The 13374-nt window shown below is 46.3% G+C and overlaps 1 protein-coding gene across 2 annotated transcripts in view; it reads right to left on the bottom strand.

Annotated features, from left to right (window-relative positions):
- CORO1C (coronin 1C) overlaps window positions 1–9509 on the bottom strand; it is a 74129-nt gene extending 64620 nt beyond the window's left edge. The window contains exon 1 of one of the 2 annotated variants that reach the window (XM_028116597.2): window positions 9412–9509. The gene's annotated coding sequence lies outside the window, so the exon portion shown is untranslated. Of the gene's footprint in view, window positions 1–8505; window positions 8528–9411 lie in introns of those variants that run through there. The other variant, XM_028116595.2, reaches the window with a different exon arrangement.
- Window positions 9510–13374: the final 3865 nt, after the last annotated feature.

Genomic DNA, 13374 nt, shown 5'->3' with positions numbered 1-13374 from the left:
CCACTCTGCACTCTCTTAAAAAAAAAAAAAATTAACAACAATAAAAATATTAATATTGTATCTCTGAAAGGCTAAAGGAATGTGAGGAAAATAATATAATTAGAGCCCACAGTCATCCTAGCACTGATTAACAGTGGTGGCCTAGTAGTGACTGTGGCCATCCAGGAACACATTAGTAGAAATGAATTTGAACCATTTGCTTTACTATCTTGAGGGAGATCAGCTTAACCAGGGGAGTCAAAGCTTCAAATGAAGGAGGATGAAGCCTGTGGAGGGTTGCCGGGGCAGGAGGCCACCAGATGCCAGGATAGGCTGGTGGGGGTAGAACATGGTTCCTTTCCTCTGTTTCACAGAACTCCACTATCACCATTAAAAGGTGAAAAACCTGTGCTGAAAATTAAACAGATTTCTTCAGTCTAGGCTGGGAACTTACCACCCACCACCTAGAATACTGAATCTATACCATAAATGCCATCTGAGTTTCAAATAACTGAGTTCAACTTTGGAACACAACTCTGGGGCGAGGACTGAATGTACCCAGTGCCTGCAAAACAGAAACTGTATCTGGGCTCTCAACCATTCAGTCTTAGAAAACCACATGCTTCACAACCATCCCTTGCAGGTGACACATATTATTTGTTCCACTTGACAATTTCAGCCCAGTTGCATGCCAGGTATCTCTATGCAGTGTAAGAACAAAATGAAACTCAGAGTACTAAAAGAACCAAAAACTTCTAACTTATCTTTTCCTACAGTAGCACTGTGAAGCAGCAATGGCTCGGATAAGAGAAAAAGCCTAAGATGACTCTATTTCTAAAACAGACAACATGCATCCTATTAAATACCACCCGAAAGAGCTACGGCCTGCACTCCTTGGCTGAGACCCCTCTCTTGCTTGCCAAGAAAAACTAGGATGACAATGTTAAGCTAAAGACACTGCTAACCACAAAATTAATTCACCACCTAGCTTGTAAAGTGACGGGTCTCCCAATAAATCCTTCCGCTTAAGGGAGAGGACAGCCCAAGTTTACATGTGTTTCTTGGTCACACACACGCAGCATCTGAGTTTTTATATTTGTAAGTCAGGCTCAATTCTTTAAGTTCCTAAGAATGAAAGGAATTAGAATCTTTAACTAGAAAAGAATGCTTGACCGTTATGGAAAGGAATTTAAGTATCTTTCATATGAAGTAAGCAAACAATGGTGATTAAACATTTGTCCTAAGGAGGAGGTGCTTTGTGAATTCCGTCAAGAAGCCCTACAATATCAAGAGTGGAAAATACCCCCTCAAAGGCTGCACTCTCCCAACACTTCCTTTCCCACATGTTTACGGCCTTTCACAAAACTGAAAAACTACATCTCTGTTCATTCAGGATGAAGACCTCAGCAGTTCTCAGAATATGGGACACGCATCTGACTCCATAATGGGGCAAAGAAGGCTCTTGCACCAAACTGCCCTGTGCCCAGATTCCCAGTCTGTCTTGGTCCCGTGGAGCCAGAATGATCATACTGTGAAGCTGTGATCAACTTCTGCTAATCCTAAGGGGTTTTCACTATGCCTGTTACAATCTGTGTAGTTCCAGTACCCAGCATGTTGCTCCTGTCAAAATTAGCATTTTCATATGCATATGGTCTAATAGTGCCGATTATTCTGGCAAGACAAAATGCAAAGGCACCTTTGCATTGTTAATTGGTCTTTGAAACTTTTGAGATAAACACCTACAACCACTGTTTACTAACGGTCAGAGTATAAGATTGAGGAAATAAAAAGGGATTTTTTACGTTAAAACTAAGAAATCAAATCTACCAAAGGCTTATCCAAGAGATTCAGTGTATTTTTAAGTTCCCCAAAAATGCATCTAAAAAAACCTGAAATTCTGGACCAATCTTCATAGTGTAAATAAATACATGCACAATCTAAAGATGTTGAGAAAAGACACAAACATTGGTACAAACTACTGATAGCAGTGATAAACCGAAGAGGCAAACTGTGAGTAATCTGGCAAAAGACCATGGTGGAAGGTTAAGAGGGAGCTGGTGCATTCGGTCAAGGACTAAAAAGAGAAAGTCCATCAGGTTCACACTGTTTAAAAAAAAAAAATTCACAAGACACTATAAATCAACATAACCAACTCTAAAAATGAATTTCACAAGACACATGGAAGGAGGTGGAAGGCAGTTGGGGGAAGAGGGATGGAACAGTTAAGTTCCTGATCTTGGGCAAGTCTCTCATATTCCTATGACAATAGTCCCTTCAACTGTTAAGAGGAATAAACCAACAAGGTACTTTCCGCTCCGGCTGTGATTCAGAATCACCAGGGAGCACAAGCCCAGGCAGATGTTATTTATAAAGGTCTACAGCTGATCCTCATGGATAGTCAAGAATGAAGACCTCTGGGGGCGCCTGGGTGGCTCAGTCAGTTAAGCATTGGCCTTTGGCTCAGGTCATGATCCTGGGGTCCTGGGATGGAGCCACGTGAATCCGGCTCTCTGCTCAGCGGAAACCTGCTTCTCCCTCTCCCTCTCCCTGCTGCTTCCCCTGCTTCTGCTCTCTCGCTCTCTGACAAATAAATAAAATCTTAAAAAAAAAAAAAAAAGAATGAGGAACTCTGGAATTGAGAAATAATCTCCCAAACACCCTAAAATGATACATTCTTAAAAAGGTAGTAAGATACTGGTGCTATATATGATCCATTTTCATAATTAATGTAGGCAATTTCATGACCAGAGGGGGAGGATATGTATTGTGAAATTACTGCCTTCAGTCATACAAAATATAAGCCCCCCTATATCCATCTGTATTCCACTTTCTCTCACTCTGACCTTTGCATTAATTTGACTTAATTTCTCTTTACTGTGGCAAAGAGGAGGAACCATTTTTGTTATTAATGTGAAATTTAAATGACAGGCCCAATTTAACATCCCATGTAGCTACTGAGGCTCTTTCCCACACAGAACGTTAGTTTATCACAACACTGCCATTCACATTATAACCAGATGAGGGTCTCAAGCACCGCAGTGCAATCTCTTTCCAAACCCTAAAAAGGTATCGATCTCTTCCAGGAACTAAACATTTTTCCTTAAAATATACAGACAGATTGAATACAATGGAGGTCTGAATAAGAGAAGCTTGTCTAAACAGACATTTCTAATTCAGATAGAAGGCAAAAACAAAACAAAACCCTGCCTCATCTTTAATGTTATCCTCCTAACCTAAAATTAGACATTTTCCCCCTCTTCAGTAATTCAACTTTGATTTGGAGTCTAAAATGCTGAGGTGGGAGTGGAAATCCATACATTAATAACCTAATTTCAGAAATAAAATGTATTAAACTTACTCTCTTTGATTCTCCCCAGTTCCATTCATTAACAGACATTAAGAGTGATGACAGAGGGAACACAAATTTATTCATAGTCTACTCGACAGCCCAGCAAGGCACCATCAGCACCCCTACACTACAGAAGAGAAGGCGGGCTCTGGGAGGTGGGGTAACTGGCAGTCACAGCTATTAAGAAGTGGAGCCAAGAGTGAAACCCAGCTCAGTCTAGCTCTAAACGCCTGCACCTTTTATTGCCTCAGTTTCTCTAAATATAAGACTCTCTTAGAGCAAGAACCTGCAAAAAAGTAGGGATGGCTCATTGAGCCTAAAGGGATGAAGAAATTTGAAATTTATTTTTCTTTTCTTTACTACCTTACCATAATCCAACCACTTCAATGAACACACAAAAAAAGAAATGTTCCCAAATGGCCAACTGGTCTCTCCTAATTCTCAAGATACTAACTGGGGGAGCCTGGGTGGCTCAGTCAGTTGAGCGTCCAATTCTTGATTTCAGCTCGGTCATGACCTTGGGGTCGTGAGATCGAGCCCCACATCAGGATCCATGCTCAGCATGGAGTCTGCTTGAGGTTCTCTCTCTCCCTCCCACTCTGGCACTCTCTCTCTCTCCCTCTCTCTAAATAAATAAATCTTAAAAAAAAAAAAGAAAATGCTTAACTGGAGTATTTTAATGAAACTATTAAGAGTGAATATAGGAGCACAAAACATAACTAAAGACTACTAGAGTCAGACGCTCTGAGAGAAGCAAGAGAACATGAACCAAAGAATGAAAGGCAAGAAGGTGTGTGCCCTGAAAACCCAGTTTACACCCGTCATCAGGTGTACACAGGGGTGGTTCCAGGACTGACCGACTCAGTACCATCAGGACTGGCCTGATGCCTTTGGTGTGGCTAAATCATACCAAACTAAAACTGTTCCCTGGCCATCTGTCCTACTGAGAAGGCTGTGCACCAGTCATCACTGTTCATTAGGGGGAAAGAACCTGGATGAGAAGGTTCTGCCCTTGGGAAAATGTTTCAAACGCTCGGTTTTACATCTGAGCAATTTTTTGGCAAGAGCTGGACTTGGGTACCAGAAAGACAGATGGGGAATCGCCCCTGTATTTCATGTTACTTTAACACAGGCAACAAAGAGGTAAATAATCATCAGAGAAACCCACTGACCTCAAGATCTTTCCAATTAACTTCAATAATCCTTCATTCAGCAAATAACCCAAAAGACACTTGAGACCAAGCTGTGAGCAAGGGAATCTTGGTCTGCCTTCCATAGGAACTTCTGTCTCACATTCTGCCTTCTATGGAAGGCGCCTTTCAGACAGTAAGCTCAAGTTCAGGTCCATTTCCCCGTAGCAGACAGTAGTGATGAATGTCTGATGTGTGACGACAAGGACAATGTCTGCCTGCAGGGATGAGGTTTCATGGAGGATCCCAAAGGACAAGTGGGATTCAGCAGATGGGGGGGCGGGGCGGGTATTAGTAAATTCATCACAAGATTTGAAGGCTGGAAGTTTCAGGAAGTGGCAACAGAGATGAAAACATAGGAAGGAGAGTAGTGAGAGATGAGGCAGGCTGAAATCAGAGACACCTTGATCCACAACCACATGAAGAAGCCTGAAGTTTAACCACAGACAAGAGGCGAAAAGCCACCAGAGGATTTAAACAGGGGAATGACATGTTCCTGATGAACCCTTTATGATCTAGAACGAATTTAAATCTTTCCCTAACCCTTTCACAGTTGGCTTTTAATTTATAGAACCAAAATATTGATGAGGATGTGATTTAAGGTCTAAGTAACATTTGTTTTTGTTTTTTTAAGATATTTATTTATTTGAGACAGAGAGAGAGAGCAAGAGAGCACAAGCAGAGGAAGGGGTAGGGGTGGGGAGAAGCAGGTTCCCTGCTGAGCAGGGAGCCTGATGAGAGGCTCAATCCTAGGACCCTGAGACCATGACCTGAGCCAAAGGCAGATGCTTAGTCAACTGAGCCACCCAGGTGTCCAAGGTCTAAGTGACTTCTAACTCCATTATCAACTGACTCCATTACTCATAAATTGGACTTCACCAAAATTAAAAACTTTTGTGCTTAAAAGGACACCATCAAGAAAGTGAAAAGGCAACTCACAGAATTGGAGAAAAATTTTGCAAATCATACACCTAATAAGATACTATATAATCTAGAATGTATAAATAACTCATAACAATAAACGGATAATCCAATTTAAAAATAAGAAAAGCATCTGAATAGAGATTTCTCCAGAGAAAATATACAACTGTCTGCTAATTACTTCAGAAGATGCTGGACATCATTTGCCATCAGGGAAATGCAAATCAAAACCACAATGAGATGATTCACACCCACCTAGGAGGGCTGGAGTCAAAAAGAGAATAACACTGTTGACAAGGATGTGGAGAAATTGAAACCTTTATACAATGCCAGTGGAATTGTAAAATGATGCAGCTGCTTTGGAAAACAGTCTGACAGTTCCTCCAACAGTTAAACACAGAGTAACCAATATGACCCAGCAAGTCCCAAGAGAAATGAAAACAAGTCCACATAGAAACTTTTACAGGAATGTTCATAGCAGCATTATGTATAACAGCCAAAAGGGGAGAACACCCAAATGTCCATCAACTGATGAATGGATAAACAAAACCCGGTATATCCATACAATGGAGTATTATTCGACCATTAAAAAAGAATATAGTACTGATACACTCTACAACATAAATAAACCTTGAAAACCCTTATACTTAATAAGAGACACAAAAGACCACATATTGAATGATCCCATTTATATAAAAAGTCCAAAATAGGCAAATCCACAGAGACAGAAAATAGGTTAGTGGCTGCCTAGGGCAGGGGAGGGAGGAGAGTAGGGGGGTTGGAGGACCGCTAATGGGTATAGGGTTTCTTTTTGGACTGATGAACATGCTCTAAAACTGTGGTGATGACTGCACAATTCTGTGAATATAATAAAAACCACTGAATTGTACACTTTACATGGGTGAATTGTATGGTATGTGAATTATATCTTAAAAAGCAGTTATAAAACAAAAAAAAAAAGATTCCATTATGCATTACTGAAATACAAATAAGCTCTCAAACAGGAGTATAGGACCTTGTTCACTCATTCTAAAGAATCCAAACTAGGGCAAAGAAAACCCAAAGAGATTCTATTACTTGATTCTAGGTACTAGGTCATACTGAAATATTCATGAAGATTTCCATGTTTTAATACAGGAAAGACATGTTAAGTTGAAAAACACAGAGAAGTGTCAAAAAAGAGTTTTTATAACTCAGAAACAGGGTAACACAGGGAAGTCACCAAATGGAAAACAAACATGGATTTGTACCCTGCATATGCAAGAGGCACCCAAATTTATTACTGTTCCACCTCTGAAAAAGTCAAAGGTGAAACAGTCCAGTTAATAGTATCTGTTTCTAGGGGCGTCTGGGTGGCTCAGTCAGTTGAGCATCTGCCTTCAGCTCAGGTCATGATCCTGGGCTCCGGGGATCAAGCCCCAAGTCCAGCTTCCTGCTTGGTGGGGAACCTGCTTCTCCCTCGGCCTGCTGCTCCCCTTCTTGGGCTCTCTCTCCCTCTGACAAATAAGTAAATACAATCCTAAAAAAAAAATCTGTTTCTAAAACACCAGTTTGTGACAAATCAAAGAATTAAGAAATAATTTGCCATTCCCAGTTACATAACTGAGAACTGATAATTCACCCTTTTGAACATTCCATTTCACAGACATTGGAGTGATTCTCATCCTCATGGCTGGAGTGGATCCCAAAAGTGACAGGTGCATTAAACATAAAATGTAAATCAAAAAATCCAACAGTGTTTAAAAAGTACTATGTGCCACCATGAATCTAATCCTGAACTACATAAATAGACATAAATGCTGATTAGCAATCTGTAGGCAAAGTAACAAATGAACATGAAAAATTCAATGCTGTGTGCAGTGTGATAGCTCACTGCTATGTGTCCATTAAAATTCATCAGGCTTCAATGTACCTTCCACGAATAATCAAAAACAAATATGGATAAGGCACATTCTGCATTTGTCAAAAAGGTGTGTATCCTACCTTTATACCAATCTTTGTTCAATCCTCAGTACACATGACTATCCCTACCACAAAACACGGCATGTCATGGACGCCTAACATTTAACAGAATCCCCCGTTTGTTTGTTTTTTTCAATTCCCCCCCAAGTAGTTATGCAACCTCTCAGACCCAAAGGTTACTACTAGACTTCACATCCTAACACTGTGTCTCTGAAACGTACCTCCACTCAAAAAAATAAAAAAAAAATAAAAATTACCTTCAAGTTAGTTTTATATACAAAATCAAATCCAAAACAGATTTTTCCCATTTCTTCAGTTTCACCGGGAATGCAGAAAGTGAAGTTATATAAACAGATATCTATTTGCCTTCACAAATGAACAGACGGTACAAAGCAACTGCTTATACTTAATCATGTTTTTGTCTATTCTACCAGGCCCTGGTGTCAGGAGAGAGTTCTGCCAGATAAGGACAATGAAATGCATTATTATATAGAGTGACTAAGAGCCCTACAAGTACTGTTTTAGAATGTAATCCCAGGCAGGACGGCTGCGGTAAAAGGGCCTAATATTTTGTGATAATTATTACCAAAAGTAAAGGCATTGGCCACCCAGTACCAATTTAAAAACACGCACTACATTCATTTCTATTTAAATGTCTTACAGGAAAGAAGGGCCTTTGTATCTTCCTATCCTGGGGGAGATGAACAACTTGCAATTTGCTTCTCACACTGAATCCCACGTTTGCAACATGTAGAGCAAGTACTTCAGACACCACAAAACAAGGGCAGCCAACATTAAGGCCAAATATAGGATGTGATTCTAAACCACGATGCAGTAAAGCCTACGTTTCCTTTTCCAGCGATCAAAACCCTTTGAACACTCCCAAAAAAGGACGGCAGGGCCAGCGCCTCCCTCCAAGAGGAAGCCCCTTTCTTCTCGGCTCTCCCTTGCAGCCTGCCACTTCCCCCAACACATTCAAATCATTTGAGAGACCGAGGGCTGGTGTGTGCGCGCCTGTGTGGACAGGCGGGAGAGCTGGGTTGCTGCATTTCACCCTCTACATCCGACCTCACCCCCAGTCATTTAGGCGCAGCGGAGCCCCACCTGCACCTCGCTCCTTTTGACTGCGTCCCTCGCCAGCTGCTCCGCTATTAGGGGAGGACATCTCTGAATCACCGGGTTCACTCCGATGCTCCAGGCCCCGGACCCTGCAGCGTTCCGGCTCCGTTCTTCCTCTCCCAACCCCCTTTCCAGTCCCGGCCCCCCCAGCCCGCCGCTCCCACCGCCCGGCTCATCCCTCTTCCCAAGCCGCCCCCGCCCACATTACTCCAGTTCTAGCCGCGCCCCGCCCTTCCCGACCCCCGAGCTAGATCTTCAGGGCCCGGAGGGGCCTCGCACCCACAGCCAGCCACCCTCAGGCTGGACCGCCGCCCTCGCCCCTCCCACGCAGGGCCCCAGCTCGCCCTGGCCCCACGTGAGCCCGGCCCCTGCCCACCCCACCCCCCGACCCACTGGCTCCCTGGGGCGGCTCAAACCCCGCCCCCAGGCCCAGCGCCCCGGGGCTCGGCGCCCTAGCCCCGAATAGCCCCTCCCCACTCCAGACCCCACCCAGCCAGGCGGGTCCCCAACCCCTAAAACCCTTCCCCCGGCAGCTCCGCCCCACCCGACCCGCGGTTCCTCACCCCGCCGAGAGGCGTCTGAACCCCCGAAAGCCTCCCCTGGGCAGCCTCCTCCCCCCAGGGACCCCGGTTCACCCTCCCCAGGCCAAGCGGTTCCGTCCCGAACCTCCCGCGAGCAGCCCCTGCTCCAATCCGCTGCACACCAGCCGGGGGAGGGGGGCCCCGGACCAAGGGTCCGCCCCGCGCGCTCCCACCACAGCCCACTCCCCTCCACCGAGCCCTGCTCCACATCCCGCAGGCTCCTGTCAGCCGGCGCGCCGGCACATGCTGAGAGGACCGGTCGGCCCGCCGGCTCGCTCACGAGCGGTCCCGCCAGGCGCGCGCTGCTCACCAGGGCCGAGGTGCCTGAGGCGCCGCCGCCGCCGCCGAAGTCCCCGCTGCAAAGCCGGGCGAAACCTCTAACCGCTGCCGCCTCCCGCCTGGCACTGAGCGCCGCGCGGAGGAGGGGCGCGGGCAGCCGCCACAGCCTCTGCCGCCGCACGCAGGCCCCGCCCCCGCGCCGCACCGCGCCCAACCAAAGGGTCCGCGGGCTGCGGCCCGCCACGCCCACTTCCGGAAGGGGAAGCCCGCTTCCCACCCCTGGTTCCATGCCCCACTCTCGTTAGCGCCCCCTCTGGTCTCGCCGAGGAATGCCGGTTCGCTGCGGAGGAAGGCGGTACCCAAGCACACGCACCGCCCACTAGTCAACTAGCCGGAGAGCCACGCCCATGGGCGCTCCTGAGCCACGCCCGCTGCTCCTCAGAACCGGGAGCGGCGTTCTTAGAGCTCCGCCCACTGACCCGCTTGACTCTGCAGGGCCACATCGCCCGGCTGCTCAACGATTCTTCCAGAGCCCCTCAAAACCGGAACATCAGCTCCTCTGAGCCCGCCCACTGCCCCATCCAAACCCTTAGCCGGCCTCCTGGCTCCCTAAGCCCGCCTCCCCGCCCTTTGCTTCCGAACTGGCCCAACGGTGCCACGAAACCCCGCCCCGCTGCTAGAAGCCCTACCCGCGGACCCCAACCCGATTCTCGGCGTCACAAGCCCCGCCCACTGCCTATCTAAATCCTTAAATCTCCAAGCCCCGACCGAATTCTCGAACTCCCGCCTTTGCCATCCGAAGTTCCGCCCCTGCTCTCCACCACACCCTCCCACCACCACCTCCGGGGACTGCTAGCGCTCCAGCCCTCCCTCCACTTTCCATTGTCGCATTCCCAGCACTGGGTGGCTGCCCCTGGGTGGAACACGCCACTCCACACGGAGGTCCCGTCTTGACCCCATTTCGCAGGTGAGGAACAGGGTTCTTCCCTTCCTTGTGCTGGCCAAAGTCCCTCACCCGTTTGCTCCATAGCTGGGCCGCGCAGGCCAAAGAGCAGCGGAGTCCCAGCTTTGCCACTGTCAGACTGTGTGTCCTGGGTCAGTTCCCTTCACCTCTTCGGGCCCGACGTTCCTGATCTTTAGCGTGAAGTTCTCCTGTTACTTGCCAGAGCCCCTTTCGAAAATACCAAGTTCTGAAATACCAAGATTTGGGGAAACTGGACCTGAGGAACTGAATGAACAAAGCAGGCCCGCCTAGGGCTGGTTACTTCCCAAAGCAAGGCATCTTTGCTGTTCACGGGGTGGGGTGGGGGGGTGATTTTTGATTTTAAGCCTTAGCCTCAGAAATCTGTGTTATGTAAATTATGGCCCACCTGAACCAAAAGAGCTATAACAGTAACTTACCTATCCTCTCTAGGCCTCAGTTTCTTTATCAGTAAAATAGGGACTGTAGCAGCCACTCCTGGAAGGATTCCCTGAGCTTAGTAATGCACTTGGCAGGGTGACTAACTTGTGATGAGCCCTCAACAAATGGTACCCGATGCTGCTACTGCTGGGCCTCAACAAAGTGGAGGGGTGAGTTTCGTTTTGCCTTCAAGCAGCCACTAACAGGAGCTCCCTTTCCACAGCAACACTTGGCTACTAACGTCGTTTAAATGAGAGATGAAGTTGGTGAAGCACCTGATGCAGTGGCAGGCATTTGGCCACGCACAAAAACCACTGGCTGTTATCATGATTCCTATTTTTAGTGAAGCAAGGGCATTGTTAGCAGCGGAGTTCTGAGTGGTTTGGGGGAAATGAAGGTTGATGCAAGTGCTTTGCGAAGGAACCGGGAACCAAACTGGCTTACTCTTTGGAAACAGATTATTGTTAACATTTAACATCGCTTATATATGTCAGGCACTATCTGAGTGCTTTGAACACAAAATCTCCTGAAATTCCTCCAACAATCCTGTGGCTACAAAAACAATTATTTTTTCTTAAGATTGTATTTATTTATTTGAGAGAGAGCAGGAGCAGGGGGGAGGGGCAGAGGGAGAAGCAGACTCCCCACTGAGCAGCTGGACAGATGACTCGGGGCTTGGATCCCAGAACCCCGAAATCATGACCTGAGCCAAAGGCAGATGCTTAACTGACCGAGCCAGGTGCCCGTACAAAAATGATTCTTAATCCCCATCTATAAAGGTGAAGAAAATAAGAAGTTAATTTAATTGCTCAAGGTCACACAACTTGAGCCAGGCAGAGCTAAAGGTAGAACCCACATCCCTCTAATGGCAGAATCTGCACCCTCTGCCAGTTAGTCATTCCATTAAACTGCCTCTATGGCAGCAAGAAAGAATAGAAAAAACAGGGACTTTGGATCCTGGTGGCCTTCAAGCTCTTCTACTTACCCACCGTGTGACTTTGGGCAAGTCATATTCTCTTCTCTGGGCTTACTCTCTTTATACATCCAATTGCTTACTTCAGAGTGGGGTTTTAAAGATTCAAGGGTCTAAGATTCAATGAATTAAGGCACGGCAAAGCATCCAGCACAGTGTCTGTCACACAGCAGATGTTTAAAATTTGTTGATTCACGGGGTGCCTGGGTGGCTCAGTTGTTAAGCGTCTGCCTTCGGCTCAGGTCATGATCCCAGGGTCCTGGGATCGAGCCCCGCCTCAAGCTCCCTGCTCCGCGGGAGGCCTGCTTCTCCCTCTCCCACTCCCCCTGCTTGTGTTCCCTCTCTTGCTGTGTCTCTTGCTGTCAAATGAATAAATAAAATCTTAAAAAAAAAAGAAAGAAGAAAAAGAAAAACTTGTTGATTCACTTACCCCAGTTTTTTCAATGATGAAATTAGAAGCAAAATTTTCCATGACACCCATTTCCCCTAGATGACACCACCAGAGAGCAACCACGGAATACACTGAGAAAGAAAGTTCCCGAGGCCTTTGCCTTCCAGGTGCCTGTTTCAATTCCTGGGTTGGGAGTCGTGATTCTTGCACAAGAAACAAGGCCACCTCACCACCCCACCCCACACCTGCCCTGAATGTGGTCAGCTTAGAGCTGCTACTCCCAGAAATAGCAGGAAGATTGTGTAACCCTTTGCTGGGAGAAAACCCCGCATCTCCCTGTTCTTGAATCCACAGCAATGCCTTTGTGAGCCTGAAGGTAATGAAGTTACCCTAATTCTGCCCAAGCTGGCTCTTAAATGAAAGGACTCCGTCCAGGTGAGATGCTGGATTTTAGAAACTTTTGCCAGTGGTTTCTGAAGTGACCTAAGACGTGTGCTAGATGAAGAGGAATTGAATGATCAGGAAAAATAAGAGGGATTCCAAACGCTACACGCTACAGGTGCACCAGCTCATGTATGCCGAAGAAAGGATTATGAGGCCTGCATTTGGAGCTCCTCAGCACATCATGTTTCTGGTTTCTCTTTGTATCAGATGGGGACATGAGTCTTGGGTTGCCCGGGCAACCTGGAAGCTGAGTGAATTAGCCCTGTGGAAGCATTAACAAATAATAATATTAAATACATGAGAGACTGGAAACTCCTAGAGTAATCTCAGCAGGCAAGACCCCTAATTGAGTGACAGAAGAGGACAAAGCTCAAAGAATATTAAAATTCACGCTACCTCGATAAATCTCGATTCTCACTGCTTTGAGTACCTCTTTCTGCAAACTAGGAGCTGGAAATGAGTGGCTACAGATGGATTGCCTTTTTTATTTTATTTTTTAAATTTTTTAAAAAGATTTTATTTATATGACAGAGAGAGAGAGAGCGCACAAGCAGGGGGAGCAGCGAAGGGAGAGGGAGAAGCAGGCTCCCCGCTGAGCAAGGAGCCCGGCGTGGGGCTCAATCCCAGGACCCTGGGATCACGACCAGAGCTGAAGGCAGACGCTCAGCGGACTGAGCCACCCAGGCATCCCTGGATTGCCTTTTTTAAATTAAATTTTTTATTTTAAGATAATTGCAGATTCACATGTAAGTGTAAGAAATAATACAAAGAGATCCTGTGTACC

This window comes from Eumetopias jubatus, unplaced genomic scaffold (genome assembly GCF_037043125.1).
Source record: "Eumetopias jubatus isolate StellerSeaLion01/CBP00866 unplaced genomic scaffold, mEumJub1_p1.0 scaffold_16, whole genome shotgun sequence".
Lineage (NCBI taxonomy): Eukaryota > Metazoa > Chordata > Mammalia > Carnivora > Otariidae > Eumetopias > Eumetopias jubatus.
This window is presented reverse-complemented; position numbering and strand designations above follow the sequence as displayed.